Here is an 18,536-nt window from a genome sequence, read left to right on the forward strand (position 1 = left end):
GAAAGGGAAATAGGTTTAAGTTCAGAAATTAAAGGGAAAGGTGCAGCCAAGAAAAGGGTTAGGGTTTAGGTGCATAAAATGGGACAAAAATGCCCCCCTTGCACGGCAAGGGAAGGGGAGAAGGGGAAAGGCCACGGCAAAGGTTGGAAAGTCGGCTAGGGCCTTTGTTTTGTGTCCTAAAGTGCCTACAAGGCCTTCAAAGTGGCTAGAAAATACGGACGTTTAAGATTAGGAAAGGTTACCAAAACGGGAAACCTAGGGTTAACTTTCCTACTTCAAGTAGGAATCCTCGTTGGAGTAGGAATCCTCGTTTCAGTAGGAATTCATCGTTTCTTCAAGTCTTCAACTCATTCATTCCTCTTTTGCTCCAAAAGACTCCAATTTGCATCTTCTTGCACACTTTGGCCTTATAATCTGAAAATACACAAAAGTGACTTTAAACACTAAAATAACTAAGGAAACACAACATAAATGCACGAGAACAAGCTAATTAAGTCGCATGAATATGCTCCTATCACATATTTATGCGACTTAATTGGCTTGTTCTTGTGCATTTATGTTGTGTTTCCTTAGTTATTTTAGTGTTTAAAGTCACTTTTGTGTGTTTTCAGGTTATAAAGCCAAAGTGTGCAAGAAGATGCAAATTGGAGTCTTTTGGAGCAAAAGAAGAATGAATGAGTTGAAGACTTGAAGAAAGACGAGGACTCCTACTCCAACGAGGATTCCTACTTCAACGAGGATTCCTACTCCAACGAGGATGAAGTAGGAAAGTTAAGCCTAGGTTTCCCATTTTGGTAACCTTTAGGGACCTTTGCCGTGGGTTTCACTTTGAAGGCCTTATATGCACTTTAGGACACAAAACAAAGGCCCTAGACCCCTTAGGGACCTTTGCCGTGGGTTTCCCTTTCTCTCCATCCCTTGCCATGCAAGAGGGGGCATTTATGTCCTATTTTATGCACTTAAACACATGCCCCTTTCTAAATAAAACCCTAGCCGCACATTGCAGCCAATTCCCTTTTAATTTCTGATTAGATTTCCTAATTCTAGAAGCTTTTGACTTAATTTTAGTTAACCAAAATAAGCTAGGGTTTTAATTTCTGAAACCTTATACATTCTAAGCCTTGCCGCACCCTAGGGGGTCTTTTTGAATCATTCAGCCACTTCCCACTCTCTGCCGCAGCCACCATCACCCTAATACCTTCAATCCGCCACTTCTCCATCCATTCCAGCAACCTGCCATCTCTGCCGCAACCATTCCTTTACTCCAGCCACCATTCTACACCTCCATACACCACTCACAACCCTTGTCGCACCACCATACCATCCTAACTCCCTTCCTAAACCAAAATCACATCCAAAAATCCCCAAAAACCTCTCTGCCGCAGCAAGGAGAAGAAGAAAGAGGAGCTTGAACGTGCAGAAATTCAAAGTGGAATCGTTGGGCGTTTTAGGTGTAATCAATCTTTTGTTCTCTATGTTTAATTTCAATTTTGTTTCTCTTTCTGTGAACATGAGAGGCTAAATCCTTAGTTAGCTAGGGGGTGATTCAAAACCATGTCTATGCTTGCAATATAAATTGATTACCTTCAATTGGAATTTCATGAGTTGTGGATTCAATTTGTTTAATTACTTGATTGATAACTTATTTGTGTATGTTTATTGAGAGTGCACGCTTAGTTTTCATGCATGAATATGATGCTAGAATATAAGTGAGTTTCACCTAATAGTTACAAACTTATATTCACAAGTAGTGGAGGTCGCTTATAAACGATCGTGTTAAATGAATTCTTGGCACTAGTTTCATGCTCATCATAGTAACGAATGCCTCGTCAACACTTACAGTTTTCATGTTGCTTAATGATCTTTGATTGTATCTTTATTGTGCTTTTCACGTAAAGGACTTTTGGAGAATGTTTTGAATTGTTGTATGCGCTGTCCCATCCAATTCATTAACTGAAAATCATCTTGTATGCAAGTGTGACATGTGTGGAGAAGAACCTTCTAGCTAGCATTCCATCCATATTTTCATTGAATTCGTTTTTACAATCTGTTTTATTATAATCTGTTTTCTTTGTTTTAATTTCGTCAAAAGTAAATCCCCCTTTACTTTAGTGTTTCAATTTAGTTAGAAAGTGTCTTAGTTTGTGTTTCTAAGTGTTTTGATTCAAGTTATAACCCAAATTCGTCCAAATTAGGTTAGGTGTTCAAAATTGCCCAGATTGTGTTTTTAAGGCAGTTTTGAGTGTTTTGAGTCTTTTGGTTTGTTTTAGTGTTTTAGTGGTTAGTTTTGCATTCTTTGAGTCTAGTTTAGTGTTTTAACCTTTGTTTTACGTTTTTGAGTCAATTTCCAAGTGATTTAGCAATCCCTCCTAATCCCCGGTTTAGAACGATCCCTACTTATACATATACTACAATTGTCAAAAGAGGGTTTTAATTTGTGTGCTTATATATTTCGCATCAGTCCCCTTTTCGGCTAGTATATGGCAAGCCATGTTATCTCCCCGTGGAGTTAGAACACAAGGCTCATTGGGCAATCAAGACCTTCAACATGGACCTAGATGCGACTGGAATGCATAGAAAGTTGGAATTGAATGAACTTGAGGAGCTTAGGCATGAAGCATATGAGAATGCTTGCATTTACAAGGAAAAGACCAAAGCTTTTCATGACAAGATGATCCGATGCAAAACATTCTCCATAGGGCAAAAAGTTTTACTTTTTAATTCTCACCTTCGTTTATTCCCTGGTAAGTTACGTTCTAAGTGGATTAGACCTTTTGTTGTTACTAATGTTTTTCCATATGGTGCAGTTCAAATCCAAAGCTTGAGGAATGGCCAAGAATTCAAGGTGAATGGGCATCGTTTGAAGCCCAATTATGCAAATGTTGAAGGGCAGGTTGTGGAGGACATCAACCTCCATGTCGTGGGCTCCCATTGAGGAAAAGAAGAATGTTCGTCTGGCTGCACGACGTTAAAGCAAACGCTTCTTGGGAGGCAACCCATGCATTCAACTAGAGAGGATTTGGGCAATTCACCAATTCATGCCACAAAATCAGATTTCCATTCCTCAATCTCTATCTCTTTATTATTTTTGTTTTGTCAAGTTAGTTAGTTTATCATGTTTGTTTGAATGTGAGTCTTTGTTTGCAGCATTGAGGACAATGTTTGATTTAAGTGTGGGGGGGGGGGTAAACAAGTTGTTTTTGCATGTTTTACATGAATTTCGTGGGATTTTATCACCTATCACTTATAATGTTGTTTCTCACTGTTTTTAAGTGTTTTTAGAGTGTTTTGAAGTGTTTTCATGTCTTTTGGTCAGAAAATCCGAAAATTTACAAAAAAATTACTAAACAGTTTTGAAAAACCCAAAAAGAGTTGTTTTAAAGTTGTTTTTGTGTGTTTGTTTGTGTCTTAGGTCACCTTCCAACACAATGATGAGAATCTGGTTTTTAATGTCATAACTATTAAAGAATGTTGTAAACATGGCTGGAAGTTGATTTATGCTTTGCTTTATGCTTGGTTATGGTTATAACTTATAAATTCACATGTAATTACAAAGAGAAAATCAGTTTTTATAACATGCTTGAAGGAAGAAACTCAAACTAAAGCTACATCCTTGAGAGACTTGAGCCTATAACGTTCTTTGGAGAGTATAATCTGTGATTTCTTGTTTTCTAAAGTTGTTGCATGATCTCATTATTCTTTGCTTGGTTGCTACTTGGAATGCATTAGATTATAGTTCCAAATACTAGAACTCATGCCAATTTCATTCAAAGCATGATATTGAGTGCATAACATACAATAAGATGAAGTTGTTAGTCAAGCCAAAGCCAAAAAGCCTATCCCTTTTCACATGTATTGTAGGATTACCCCTTTTGAGCCTTTTCAAGCCTATTTTCTTTGTTAGCCACATTATCCTTACCTAGCCTAGATTAGGACTTCCCATACCCTTGTTCTTAAAGGATAATGAAGCATGACGTAGAATGAACTCCTTTTGATCGATATATTGCAGAAAATGAGTGTGGGGGAAGATGATAGGACACGGCAAAAGAATGAAATAAAGAAAAAAAAATAAAGAAACGGCAAGGAAAAATAAAAAGAAAATAGAAAAGTGTTGAAAAGAAAGAAAAAGAGTTAAAAAATAAGTGAGAATGATCTCACAAGTGTTGGTTATTGAAGGAAGGGTCCAAAAGAGTGAATTTGACCCTAAATGTTGCATGAATCTCCCCTTGTGTGTAAAAGTTGATTTCTGCCATTAGAAGTGAGTTTAAGTGTCAATTTCATTACTTTGCTTCCTATTGCTTTAAGAACCTTTGTTATCCTTTGCCTTTCCTTGTTAGCCATTACCCTTAGCCCCGTTACAACCCTCAACTTCTATCTTGATGTTATGTGTTCAATATGTGGAGTTTGTATTTGGTATGAGCATATGGAATCACTGGTTCTCGTTCTAAGTAGTAGCATTCCATTCATGAGATCATATTCATGTCATTGTCGTAAATCCAGAAAATGCTTTCTTTGATATAATATATATGAGTGTTAGTCTTCATATTTACATCAATCTTCTCACATATACCTAGTGTAGGGTGTGAAGTTAGAAAATCTGTGTGAAAATAGAGTGCAATCTAGTGAGGAATTGAGGGAATTCTCTAAGGCATGTTACTACATTCAAAACATTGTTTTAATTGATTAAATGTGAACGAATAAGTGGTAACTAAGATTAAGTATTTGTTGAAGTGTAAAGAAAGCTAAAAACTGTGGGAATGATGTTCTATATTGTGTCATGTTCGTTTGAAATCCCTGAGGTACATGTTGGAAGGTTTAGAATGTGTTTTGGTTTGTTTTTGGTTTCTTTTGTTTTGTTTGCTCGAGGACTAGAAAAAGCTAAGTGTGGGGGAATTTGATACGAGCATATTTAGGCGAATTACTTAGCTTGTTTTCGTGCATTTATGTTGTTAGTTCATAGTTGTTTTAGTAGTTTAAGCCATTTTCGTGTGTTTTTAGGTTCCCATGGCTAAGGAAGCAAAAAGATGCATTTTGGAGCACTTTGGAGCAAAATTGGACATGGAATGGATAGTTTATGCTTGGAGCAAAAGGAATGGACGAAATTGAAGACCGAAAGGAGTTAGGATTCCTAATCACAAGAGGATTCCTAATCAAATGAGGAATCCTAGTCAAAGAAGGTTTCCTACTTGAAGTAGGAAAGTTAAGTCAAGGTTTCCTATTTTGGTTTAATCTTTCCTAATCACTCCATGTTTCAGCAATCAAGGACTTCTACCTATTCTAGGACACAAAACAATGTTCCCTTGCAACACAAAACCCTTGCCGTGTATCCCCTTAGTGTTTTCCTTCCTTGCCGTGCAAGGAAGGGTCTTCTTTCCTATTTTAAAGTCTTTAAACACATTCCTTTTTCATACCAAACTCAGCGATAAATCACATACCCTTTTCTATTCCATAGCTCTTGCCTAAATTCAGAAATAAATGACATTCCCCTTCTCCTAATTGAATGCCGCAAGTCACTTCCCTTTTCCTTCAATTTCTGATTTTGTGTTTCCTATTCTTGAAGGATTTGGAGTTATTTCTTTCCCTAAACTAAGTAATAAAGCTTGAGGTCTCTTTCTTCCATATAAATACCCTTAGCCGCACCCTTAGAGACCTTAATCACCCTTCCACACAACCTGCCTTCACTCATTCAGAAAACCAACCCATGCCGCAGCCTTCTGATAGGAGCATATTCATGCGACTTAATTAGCTTGTTCTCGTGCATTTATGTTGTGTTTCCTTAGTTCTTTTAGTGTTTAAAGTCACTTTTGTGTATTTTCAGATTATAAGGCCAAAATGTGCAAGAAGATGCAAATTGGAGTCTTTTGGAGCAAAAGAGGAATGAATCAGTTGAAGACTTGAAGAAACGATGAATTCCTACTCCAACGATGAATTCCTACTCCAACGAAGATTCCTACTCAAACAAGGTTTCCTACTTGATGTAGGAAAGTTAACCCTAGGTTTCCCGTTTTGGTAACCTTTCCTAACCTTACATGTCCGTATTTTCGAGCCACTTTGAAAGCTTTGTAGGCACTTTAGGACACAAAACAAAGGCCCTAGGCCCCTTAAACCTCTTTGCCGTGCCTCTCCCCTAATTCCCTTCCCTTGCCTTGCAAGGGGGGGTAGTTTTGTCCTAGGTTGTGCAAATAAACACATGCTCCTCTCCTAATTTAAAACCCTAGCCGCACCTTGCAGCCATTCTCTCTTTAATTTCTTATTTTATTTGCTTTTTCTAGAAGCCTTTGATTTTATTTTAGTTAATAAAAATTAGCTAGGGTTTTATTTTCTGAAATCATACATATTTCAAACCCTAGCCGCACCCTATTCTCTTGATTCACAATTTTCATTCATTCATCATCCCATCTCAGCCGCACCCTTTAATTCACCCTAGAACCTGATTCATTCATTCATTATTTTTCATTCAGTCACCACAAAACCTAATTCCCTCTCTAAGCCGTAGCCTCCCATTAATCATTCACCCTAATAAACCAAAAATCCATCTCAGCCGCACATATATTTTTCACCCTAGAGCCTATTCATTCATTCACACTTTTCATCATTCACCATATTCACCCTAAGCCGCAGCCACCATCCAATCATTCTTCTCTGCCGCAGCCTATTCCCACCATTCCAGCCACTTCCCAACCTTGCCGCAGCCATCCCCCTCCATTCCAGTCACCATCCACACCTCCATACATCATCCAACCACCTTGCCGCACCACCATATCTCCATAAACCCATCCCTAAACCAGAAAAACATCCAAATCATCCATAAAACCTCTCTGCCGCAGCAAGAAGAAAGGAGAAAGAGGACTTTAAAACGTGCAGAAATTCAAGTGGATTCCTTGGGCGTTTTAGGTGTAATCAATCTTTTGTTTTTTATGTTTAATTTCAATTTTATTTCTCTTTCTGTGAACATGAGAGGCTAAATCCCTAGTTAGCTAGGGGGTGATTCAAGACCATGTTTATGCTTGCAATATGAATTGATTACCTTTGGTTGGAATTTCATGAGTTGTGGATTCAATTTGTTTAACTGCTTGATTGATAACTTATTTGTGTATGTTTATTGAGAGTGCACGCTTAGTTTTCATGCATGAATATGATGCTAGAATATAAGTGAGTTTCACCTAATAGTTACAAACTTATATTCACAAGTAGTGGAGGTTGCTTATAAACAATCGCGTTAAATGAATTCTTGGCACTAGTTTCATGCTCATCATAGTAACGAATGTCTCGTCAACACTTATAGTTTTCATGTTGCTTAATGATCTTTGATTGTATCTTTATTGTGCTTTTCACGTAAAGGACTTTTGGAGAATGTTTTGAATTGTGTATGCGTTGTCCCATCCAATTCATTAACTTAAGGAAAACTTGAAGGTTAATTTAAGCGGACCTAATTAACCCGGGGTGTTGAGTTTCATAATTCATCGAAAGACCAACTGAAAATCATCTTGTATGCAAGTGTGACATGTGTGGAGAGGAACCTTCTAGCTAGCATTCCATCCATATTTTTATCAAATTCATCTTTACAATCTGTTTTAATTACAATCTGTGCATTTTATTTAATTTCGTCAAAAACTAAATCCCCCTTTACTTTAGTGTCCAATTTAGTTAGAAAGTGTCTTAGTTTGTGTTTCTAAGTGTTTTGATTCAAGTTATTACCCAAATTCGTCCAAAATAGTGTAAGTGCTCAAAACTGCCCATATTGTGTTTTTAAGGCAGTTTTGAGTGTTTTGGGGCTGTTTTGGGTCTTTTGGTTTGTTTTAGTGTTTTATTGTTTAGTTTTGCATTCTTTGAGTCTAGTTTAGTGTTTTAACTTTTGTTTTACGTTTTTGAGTCAGTTTTCAAGTGATTTAGCAATCCCTCCTAATCCCCGGTCTAGAACGATCCCTACTTATTCATATACTACAATTGTCAAAAGAGGGTTTTAATTTGTGTGCTTAAATATTCCGCACCACCTTCCATTCAACTTCCCACCATTCCCCTACTTCCAAACCTCCATCCAATCCTCCATACACCACCCACAACCCTTGCCGCACCACCATACCTTCCTAAATCCATTCAAAACCCAGAAAATCATCCACAAAACCACCCTAGCAGTTTGTGCCGTGACTTAGTGATGCGAAAATTACTTAACACACAAATTAAACCCTCTTGCTGACAATTGTAGTAGATATGTAAGTAGGGATCTTTCTTAAACCGAGGATTAGGAGGGATTGCTAAATCACTCTAAACTGACTCAAAATCGTAAAAACAAAGTTTAAACACTGAACTAGACTCAAAGAATGCAAAACTAAACTATAAAACACCTAAACGAACCAAAAGACTCAAAACAGCAAACAAACACTCAAAACTGCCTTAAAAACACTTTCTGGGTAGTTTTGAACATTTCACTCAAATCTGGACGAAATTAAGTTATCACTTGACTCAAAACACTTAAAAACATCAACTAAATTGATTTCTAACTAATCGAACACTTTAAATTAATGGGGGAATTGGTTTTGACGAAATTTAAGCAAATTAAGACAAAGACAAAGAAAACAGATTCTTTAGACTAAATTAGGTGAATTGATGAATGATGGGCTAACTAGAGGGTTCTTCTCCACACATGACACACTTGCATTCAAATTGATTTCCAATTGCTTCTTTCAATAAATCATGAAACTCAATACCCCAAGTTAGCCGTGAACAGCACTTTTCTAACTTTCAAGTTTTCCTTAAGTTATTGAATTGGATGGGAATGCGCATACAACAACTCAAAACATTCTCTAAAAGTCCCTTACGTGAAAAGCACAATAAAGGTACAATCAAAGATCATTAAGTTTCATGAAAACTATAAGTATTGACGAGGCAATTGTTACTATGAAAAGCATGAAACTTTTGCCAAGAATTCACTTCACGCGATCGTCGATAAACGACCTCCACTACTAGCAAATATAAGGTTATAACTATTAGGTGAAATTCCCTTATATTTTAGCTTCAAATCCCTGCATGAAAAACTAAGTGGCCACCTTAATCAACACACAAGAATGAGTTATCCATCAAACAGTTAAGCAAATTGAATTCACAACTTATGAAGTAACAATTGGATGTAATCAATTCATCTTGCAAGCATAGTCATGGTATTGAATAGCCCCCTAGCCAAAAGGCTTAGTTCCTCATGTTCACAAAACAAAGGAAAACAGATTTATACATTGTAAATAATAGAAAGGGAACACCTAAATACTCCAACGATCCAATGTTGAATAGCTAGAATCTTCAAGCAATCTTCTTCCTCTCATTTGCTACGGCACAAGAGGTTCTGGTGAGTTTAGGGGGTTATGGATGATGTAGAATGATGGACTTAGGTTTGGGATGGATGTAGGGGACGGCAAGGGTTGGTTTTGGGCAGAAAATATGGAGAATGGTGAAGTATGGATGTGTTAGAAGGATGGGATGATTTTCTGGCGTGAATGGTGAATGAATGGAAAAGCTTGTGGCTGCTACAAGGATGTTTCTTTATAGGATTTCAGGAATTAAAACCCTAGGTTATTTAGGTAAACAGAAATTAAGTCAAAAGCTTCTAGAAATAGGAAATCAAATCAGAAATTTAAAGGAAAGTAATTAAAAGTTGCAGCAATGGTATAAAACATAAAAGGAATGTGTTTTAATGCAAGGAAATAGGAAAGAATCATCTCCCTTGCACGGTAAGGAAGAGGAAAGGTCAATGATGCGAAAATAGTTAAGCACACAAATTAACCCTCTTGTTGTCAAATTGTAGTAAGGATGCAAGTAGGGATCGTTCTAGACCGGGGATTAGGAGGGCTTGCTAAAACCTCTAAACTGACTCAAAAACATAAAAACAAAGTTAAAAACGTTCACAAATACTCAAAGGACTCAAAACAGTTTCAAAAGACTCAAAACTGCCTAAAAACACTAACTAGGCAGTTTCTGACCTTAACACAATTTTGGACGAATTTAAGATTATAGGTTGATTCAAAACACTTTAAAACACAAACTAAACAGATTCTAAACACTATAAAACAAGAAAGTAAAGGGGGGTTTTGATTTGACGAAAATTGAAATAACAAAACAAGTTATAAAACTAGGCAGATTGTAAAACGAATTTTGGAAACAAGATGATGGATGGATTAGTTAGAGGTCCATTCTCCACACATGACACATTTATATATGAATCGATTTTCCAATTGCTTTCATTAACTATGATGCTCAACACTCCAAGTTAGCCGTGGACAGCACTTTTCTAACTTTCAAGTTTTCCTTAAGTTATTGAATTGGATGGGAATGCGCATACAACAACTCAAAACATTCTCTAAAAGTCCCTTACGTGAAAAGCACAATAAAGGTACAATCAAAGATCATTAAGTTTAATGAAAACTATAAGTATTGACGAGGCAATTGTTACTATGAAAAGCATGAAACTTTTGCCAAGAATTCAATTAAAGCGGTTGTGACTAGCAACCTTCACTACTCATGTTTATAAACTTGTGACGATTAGGTGAAACTCGTTTATAAACTAGCATCGAGTTTATGCATGAAGACTAAGTATGCATCCCTAATCAACATACAAAAACAAGTTTTTAATAAACAGATAATTGAATTGCAATCACAACTTAACAAATCACAATTGGAAGAAATCAATTCATATTTCAAACATGTTCATGGCTTCAAACTTTCCCCTAACTAATTAGGGGTTTAGCCACTCATGATTACAGCAAACTTAGAAAGTAATAGCAAAGTAAACATTGAAAAAAAGAACGAAGTACACCTAAAACACTCAAATCTGCAAGCATGAAACGTTTTAGGCCTCCTTCCTCTCCTAGTTACTGCGGCACAAGGGGTTATGGTGAGTTTTGGGGATTATGGATGATGTAGAATGATGTGTTTAGGATAGGGATGGATGTAGGGGACGGCAAGGGTTGTTTTTGGGCAGAAAGTATGAAGAATGGTGAAGTATGGATGTGTTAGAGGGAGGGGATGAATTTCTGGCGTGAATGGTGAATGAATGAATCTTTTGTGGCTGCAACAAGGAGGTTTATTAATAGGATTTCAGGAATTAAAACCCTAGGTTATTTAGGTAATCAGAATTTAAGTCAAAAGCTTTTAGAAATAGGAAATCAAATCAGAAATCTAAGGGAAAGTAGTGAATAGGTGCGGCAAGGCAATAAAACACAAAAGGAATGTGTTTTAATGCAAGGAAATAGGAAAGAAACATCTCCCTTGCACGGCAAGGAAAAGGGAATGTCAAGGGAAGTGCACAGCAAGGCTTTTAAGAAATAGGTAAGTGTTTTAATTCCCTAAATCAATTCTAAGAATCAGGAATTAATTTAAATCCCTATAGAATAGGTAATTGAAATCAGGAATTAGGGGAAAAAGGCTAAGTCTTGCGGCACAAGGGAGGAAAAGAAAGGGAAAGTGCAAAACTTGCAGATTTTGGGAGAAAAAGGAATGTATAGGTTCGGCTAAGAAAAGAGAAAGGATTTAAAGCCATAAATTTGGAGAGAAAAAGGAAGGTAACTCACGGCACAATTTAGGACATGTCTAGGGCTTCTAGAACATGTGATTTAGGCAACCAACATTATTTGGAAACTTGCACAATTGGAAACCTTTCAAGAATAGAAACTCCCCATAATGGAAACTGGTTTCCAAATCTTGATTCCTCCTTCTTCCTTCAATTCTAGGCTCACTTGGTCTTCAATTTCGTCCAACACTTTGGCTCCAAGCATAAGCTATCCATCCTTAGCCAAAAAGTGCTCCAAAAGGCTCCAAAATGCACTTCTTTGCTCCTTTAGCCCTCAGAACCATACGAAATTGGCTTAAAAGACTTAAAGAACTAAGAAACAACAACATAAATGCACAAGAACAAGCCAACTAAGTCGCCTAAATATGCTCCTATCAGTCAAGGGAGGTGCGGCTGTGATGTAGGAAAGGTTTAAATGTCCTAAAACTAAAGGAAACAAGGTTCCCTTGCACGGCAAGGGTTTGTAAGAAAAGGAATGCTTTTTATTTCTGAAATTAGGCAAGAATTTTGGAATAGAAAAGGGTATGTGAGTTATGGCTGAGCTTGGTATGAAAAAGGAATGTGTTTAAGTATTTAAAATAGGGAACAAGGCCCTTCCTTGCCTGCAAGGAAGGGAGACACAAGGAGACACACGGCAATGACTTTAGGTTTGCAAGGGACATTGTTTTATGACCTAGAATAGGTAGGAGCCTTTGATCTTGCTGAAATATGGAGTCTTTAAGGATTAGGAAAGATTAAACCAAAATAGGAAACCTTGGCTTAACTTTCCTACTTCAAGTAGGAAACCTTCTTTGACTAGGATTCCTCATTTGATTAGGAATCCTCTTGTGATTAGGAATCCTAACTTCATTAGGTCTTCAATTTCGTCCATTCCTTTTGCTCCAAACATAAGCTATCCATTCCAAGCCCAATTTTGCTCCAAAATGCTCCAAAATGCATCTTTTTGCTTCCTTAGCCATATGAACCTAAAAACACACGAAAATGGCTTAAACTACTAAAACAATTATGAATTAACAATATAAATGCACGAAAACAAGCTAAGTAAGTCGCCTAAATATGCTCCTATCACTTAGCAAGGAGAAGGAGAAGGAAGACGAAGCCTTGGACGTTTATGCATTCAAGTTGGAGTGTTGGAACGTTTTTAGGTGTAATTTATCTTTTATTTTCAATGTTTAATTCTTTTCTCCTTTGTTTTGTTATGAACATGAGAGGCTAAACTCGTTTTAGCCTAGGGATGCTTTGAAACCATGATTACGTTTATAATATGAGTTGATAAATTCCAGTTGTGATTTCATAAATTGTGAATGCAATTTACTTAACCGTTTGATGGATAACTTATTCTTGTATGTTGATTAGGGAGGCCTACTTAATTTGCATGCTTGAATTTGGTGCTAGAATATAAAGGTGTTTCACATAATCGTTACAAACTTATATTCACAAGTAGTTACGGTTGTTTTCACAATCATGTTAAGTAAATTCCTAGCATGAGTATCATGATGTCATAGTTACAAGTGCTTTGTCAATACTTATGATTTCCATTGAACGTAATGATCTTTGTTTGTATCTCTATTATGATGTCATGTAGGGGACTTTTGAAGAATGCTTTGGGTTGTCGTATGATGTCATCCAATCCAATAACTTAAGGGAAATCTGAGGGTTAATTAGTGATGTCACGGTTAATCTGGGGTATTGAGGTTCATGGTTTATCGGAAAAGCAACTGGAAATCAACTTATGTTTAAATGTATCATGTGTGGAGAAGTATCCCTTGGCTAGTTCATCATGCATTGGTTTTTCTTAAATTCGTCCAAAATCTGTTTTAAAGTTTTGAGTTACTTGTTTTCTTTTAAATTCGTCCAAAATCTGTTTTAAAGTTTTGAGTTACTTGTTTTCTTTTAAATTCGTCCAAAATCAAACCCCCCTTTCTTAATTGCTCTAAATCTGTCCAAAAGTGTCTTTTTAAGTCTTTTGAGTCAAAACTAGTGTATTTTCGTCCAAATTGAGTCTTAGAGTCTAAATTAAGTCTTTTTGATTGTTTTGAGTTGTTTTGAGTCTTTAAAGATTGTTTTGAGTCATACAAGTTTAGTTAGAGTCTTTTGAGTGTGTTTAAGTGTTTTAAAGCTTATTTTTACATCTTTGAGTCAATTTTCATTAGATTAGCAATACCTCCTAATCCTTGGCCTAGAACGATGATAGGTGATGCGTGATTTATACGCACACAAATTAAACCCTCTTTTCGTCAAATTGTAGTAAGTATATAAGTAGGGATCGTTCTGGACCGGGGATTAGGAGGGATTGTTAATCACTTGGATTTGACTCAAAAACGTAAAAACGTAATAATAAACACTAAACTAGACTCAAAGAATGTAAAACTAAACTTTAAAACACTAAGACAAACCAAAGACTCAAAATGCTTTTAAAAACACAAACTAAAATGATTTCTAACTAAATTGACATTAAAGTAAAGGGGGATTTAAGTTTATACGAAATTAAATTAAATGAACAAATTAAAACAGAATGTAAATATGAAATTGATGAAATAGAATGGATGAATGCTAGCTAAGGGGGTCATCTCCACATATGTTACACTTGCATAATAAAAAGATTTCCAGTTGATCTTTCGATAAATTATGAAACTCATCACCCCGGGTTAATTAGGTCCGCTTAAATTAACCGTCAAGTTTTCCTTAAGTTAATGAATTGGATGGGTTAGCGCAACGCAATTCACAACATTCTCCAAAAGTCCTTTACGTGAACAGCACAATAAAGATACAATCAAAGATCATTAAGCATTATGAAAACTATAAGTGTTGACGAGGCATTCGTTACTATGATGAGCATGAAACTCGTGCCAAGAATTCATTTAACGCGATTGTTTATAAGCAACCTCCACTACTTGTGAATATAAGTTCATAACGATTAGGTGAAACTCACTTATATTCTAGCGTCATATTCATGCATGAAAATTAAGCGTGCACTCTCAATAAACATACATAAATAAGTTATCAATCAAACGGTTAAACAAATTGAATCCACAACTTATGAAACGCAATTAGAAGTAATCAAATCAAAATGCAAGCATAAACATTTATTTCGAATCCCCCCCTAGCCAAGGGGGGTTTAGTTCCTCATGGTACAAAACAAAGAGAATCAAAGAAACACCTAAACATTCCAACAACTCAAACTTGAATTGTATGAACGTTTAGGCCCTCTTCTCTTCCATTCCTCATTCGTACAAAACAAAGAGTATTGAAATTAAACATTGAAATCAAAGAAACACCTAAACATTCCAACAACTCAAACTTGAATTGTATGAACGTTTAGGCCCTCTTCTCTTCCTCTTCGTTGTAGCATAAGGTCTAGGGATAGTTGGTTGGGGGGATGGAAGTGTGGAATGGAGTGGGGAGTGATGGAAATGAAAGATGGTTTTTGGATTCTAAGGGAGACTCACGGCTAAGAAAGAAAGGGATGTGTTTGTGGTGTGTTGTGTATGAAATGAGATGTTTTTGAATGAATGAATGCAAGGGTATTTATAGGAGTAGTGGAGGGAACATATGGCTATGTCATTTGTAGGTGAAGTAGGTGGATGTTGTAGGTGAAGTAGGTGGATGTTGTAGGTGAAGTGGGTGGATGTTGTAGGTGAAGTAGGTGGATGTTATGTTAAGTGATAAGTGATAAGTGATATGATATGTGGTTATGATATGATAAGTGGTTAAGTGGTGATGATAAGTGATAAGTGATTAAGTGATATGATATGTGGTGATGATAAGTGATAAGTGCATGTGGGTTAACTAATGAAGGAAATGCATGTGCAATGACAATGTGTTAGAATGGATGTGTGTTATGCATGGCATGATTGGGATTAGGAAAGGTTTAAATGTCCTAAAACTAAAGAGAACAAGGTTCCAACACTTTGGCTCCAATTAGGTCTTCAATTTCGTCCAACACTTTGGCTTCAAGCATAAGCTATCCGTCCTTAGCCCAAAAGTGCTCCAAAAGTCTCCAAAATGCATCTTTTTGCTCCTTTAGCCCTTTGGACCTACAAACACACGAAAATAGCTTAAAGTACTAAAATAACTAAAGAAACATAACGTAAATGTACGAGAACAAGCCATTTAAGTCGCATAAATATGCTCCTATCAAATACCCCCACACTTAGCTTTTGCTAGTCCTCGAGCAAAACAGAAAAACAAAACAAAAAGAACAAAACACAACCTACACCTTCCAACAATCGTATCAGGGACTTCCAATGCACATGACAAGTTAAAAATCATTATTCTCACAGATTTGAGCCATCTTTACACTTAAGTACATTCTTAATCATAGTCACCACATACTAGTTCACAATTAAGCAATTAAAACACATTTCAAATGTAGTAACATGCCTTTAGAGAATTCCCTCAATTTCTTACTAGATGTACTCTCGTTTTTCACACAGATTTTCTGACTACACACCCTACACTAGGTATATGTGAGAAGATTGATGTAAACATGTAGACGAACACTCACATATGTTATAATAAGGAAAGCATTTTCTGGAGTTAATAAGCATGTTTAGATATGATCTCATGAATGGAATGCTACTACTTAGACGCGAGAACCAGTGACACCATAAGCTCATACCAAGTTCAAACTCCACAATTGAAATACATAACACTCAATATAGAAGTCAAAGGGTAGTAACGGGGCTAGGGTATTGGCTAACAATGAAAGGTGAAGGATAAACAAACATTCTTAAAGCAATAGTGAGCAAAGTATTGAATTAGGCACTTAGAATTCCCTTAAGAACGCAGAAGTCAACTTTGAACACCCAAGGGAAAATCACACAAAACTTAGGGCCATATTCAACTTTTTGGACCCTTTCTTCAACCATCAACGCTCGTGAGTTCATTCTTACTTATTTTCACTCCTTTTTTTTTTTTTTTTTTTTTTCTTTTCTTCTTTTTCTTTTGAATCTCAAAACATACATATAAACGTAAGAACAAACTTTTACTCCCCCACACTCATTTTCTTGCAAAATGTAACTCAAAAGGAATTCATTTAAGTCAGGCTCTCTAAACTTTAAGAACAAAGGTATAGGAAAGTCCTACTCTAAGCTAGGTAAGGGGTGATGTGGGTAAACAAGGAATAAAGGCAAAACGAGGCTCAACGGGGTTAAAACTTACAACATATACGAAGTATGGGAAGTAAGGCTATTTGGCTATGGTGGTGGTCACTACACAACTTCTTCTTGAATATGTGTTATGCAAATCAATAACATGCTTTGAATGAAATGGGCATGAGTTCTAGCATTTGGAACTATATGATGAAACGCCTTCTAAGTAGTAACCAAGCAAAGAATAATGAGATCATGCAACGACTTTAGAAAACAAGAAATCATAGATTATACTCTCCAAAGAACGTTATAGGCTCAAGTCTCTCAGGGTTGTAGCGTTTGTTTGAGTTCCTTCCTTCAAGCATGTTACAAAAACGAATTTTTTTCTTTTATGATTGCATGTGAAGTCATACATTATAACCATAACCAAGCATATACCAAGAGTAAATCAAACTTTTCTCTATGTTTATAACTCTTCCTAACCGTCATGCAATTATAAACCAAATCCTTATCATTGTGTTGGAAGGTACCCTAAGACACAAACACACAAAAACGACTCTTAAAACAACTCTTTTTGGGTTTTTCAAAACAATTTTTCAAATTTTTATGGGATTTTCGAATTATAAAACAAAACACACTAAAACACTCTAAAACAACTTAAAAACACCTTAAAACAGCAAGGAACAACATTTGAAGTTATGGGTGATAAAATCCCACGAATTTGCATTAAAAATACTTAGTTACCCCCCCATACTTAAATCAAACATTGTCCTCAATGTTTTAAGCATATGGTTCACACAAAACATAAGTAAACACACAAAAAGCAACTAAACATACTAAACATGGCATAATGTAATTAACAAAGAGAAGAGTTTAGGGACGCAAATCTGGTTATGGAGTGTAAATTCCCTCTTCTCCATGGTGATTGCGTTGAGGCTTTGATCTTTGTGATTCCACAGGCTTACTCTTGAACTGGTTTCTGCCCATCGTTGATTTTCCTTTGTGCTACTTCTTGAACTGGGCAGCAGGATGGTTCTTTTGGTTTCCCCCGAAGGTCTGAGCTTCCTCCTGTTATCTGTTTTTTTGTTCAATCTTTGCAGGAGTGGTCCCTTCTCTGGAAGTGCAACAACCGTTGAAGATGACTACTCGAGAGCAACGCTAGGTAAGCAATCAGGAATAGATTCCAGGCAGTTGGCTCCAGATCGGAAGACTGACTCCAAGTGCCGGTTGATTGCTTCTTTTACTTTGCCATGCAAGTAAGAACAAGGACAAAGAAAAAGACAGGGAAAGAGCATGATATGAGATACTTTTGCTTTTGACCTTGATGATATGAGATACCTTTGCTTTGAAGAAGCGGTGAATGAATCAGCACATGCTTCAATCCGCCGTTTCTTCCTGGGTCATATGTACTCCAGGCATCTGGTATCATCTTTGGGGAAGAAGAAAGAATTGAGTATTTTGAAAGGCTTTGCTGGGAGTGCGCCCTCAGAGGTGAGGGAGAGTTGGGCATTTTCTTCAGGTTTGCCCTGCCATAAAAGACGAAGGTCGACATATATAGAGATAATATCAAGTGGTGGTACTTTTTACCCTTGTCGACAAACGTTTTGATCCCGCAAATCCGGCTCTTTGAAATAGTGGCGCCTCTTCGATCTTTGAATACGCCTCTTCGATTTCTGAGCAGATGCCCCTTCGATTTCTGAACGACGCCCCTTCGCTTTCTGAACGACACATGGTAGTGCAGATGCGGCTCCTTTTGACAAAGCTGCACGCGTCTTCTGAAAAGCAGAGAAAGCGTCGCCGAACTTTGCGCTTGTCGGCTAAAGATGTGTAGATGCGATGATGGCCTCCACGTGTTTTCAGCTTTGTCAGAAATCTTTTGACAAAGT

This window comes from Pyrus communis, chromosome 3, assembly GCF_041283825.1.
Source record: "Pyrus communis isolate YQ-2024b chromosome 3, ASM4128382v1, whole genome shotgun sequence".
In the NCBI taxonomy this organism is placed as follows: domain Eukaryota; kingdom Viridiplantae; phylum Streptophyta; class Magnoliopsida; order Rosales; family Rosaceae; genus Pyrus; species Pyrus communis.